Source organism: Asparagus officinalis, chromosome 7 (assembly GCF_001876935.1).
Source record: "Asparagus officinalis chromosome 7, Aspof.V1, whole genome shotgun sequence".
Lineage (NCBI taxonomy): Eukaryota > Viridiplantae > Streptophyta > Magnoliopsida > Asparagales > Asparagaceae > Asparagus > Asparagus officinalis.
The window spans coordinates 348,414-349,749 of record NC_033800.1 but is presented as its reverse complement, the minus strand read 5'-3'; positions in this window follow the sequence as shown (position 1 = coordinate 349,749).

Below are 1,336 nucleotides of genomic sequence, written 5' to 3'. Positions count from 1 at the left end.
TCAAGGATGTCAGGGAGGTTATTCAGGACTTGATCTCCTGCACGGAGGAAGATATTCGTCGAGAGGTCCTGAGGAGGCTTGAGCTTCGCCATGCTGAAGAAATTCGTGGGGCGGAACTGAAGTTGAAATCCCTGTAGTTCGCCTTTAGTTTTCTGCTTGTAATAGGACTTCTTTCTCATGAATGAAATTGTCCCTTTTGTTTCTTGGCTTATTGTCATTTACGTGTGTGCTCCATTTTCGTAATCATGCATTGGTCAGAATTTGGTCGTAAGAGAACCTCAACTATAGAGGAATTCTTGTTGGCGAATTTCGGCTGCAAGTCTACTTCAACTGCGGGCGAATTTTGTTCGCGGGCGGATTCGCAGGAGCTAACGGCGAAGCCTGGCTCTGATCGGGTTCCGATTTCAGTGGGCCGCGTGTTAATCCACGTGTACGTCAGTTAAGGGGACGTGGGCTAGCCGTTTCGCATTTAATGCGAAGTAGTGGGCCTCTTCGTCTCTCGCGCCCGATTCGGGCCGTTGTTGCAGATCGTGGTCACGAACCATCAGATCTCGTCCGTCCAGATAAGATCCGATCTGTTCGACCTTACCCTTCAACTGTTCTAGCCTTGAACGGTCTAATCGAGTCTCGAGTAACCGCCTAGGACTCTTAGGTATTTAATGCCCTCCGAACTTCTTCTTCCTCATACTCCCAATGGCGCCGAAGGTGAAGAGAGTCGTTTCCAAGAAAAGGAAAGAGCCTGGTTCTTCAGGTGCTGCCGAAGCCGTCGCGGCTGAAGGTATCTTCTTGCTTCGACTTTCGTGTGAGTTTAGTAGGTGTTCCTCCCCCAACTGTTCCCTGTATCGCTTGTTGCGTCTTACAGGTCGAGAGGAGGTGCCGGCTGCCGAGGAGCATGCGGCCGATCCCATTCTGATTTCAGACGACGAATCTGAAGGCCGTGCGAACTCCGCTGCTCCGGATCCCGCTCCCCAGCCGGGAGCCGAACCTTGCCTCGAAATTCCTCCCATCACGGCGCTTGCTCCAGGCCAGAGGTCTGTTCCCTCCAAGTCTCAACCATGGCAGGCTCGCATCGAAGAGTTCGAAGGCGCTGTAAGGCAGGCAATTTCCCTCGTCGAACTCGGTATGGGTAGCTTTGACAGCTTCAGGCAGTCCCTCTATGATCGCGTGGCCGATTTACGGCGATCAGGTGAAAACCGTCTCGCTACCCGTTGCGTGCGTGAACTCCGTCTCTTGGAGCCACGCATGATGGTGCTAGAGAACTTGCTACGGGGGGCCCGGAGGTTAAAATGGCATCCTGTCTAGCTCACTTCAGGCGTCAGGAAGCCCTGGAACAGGA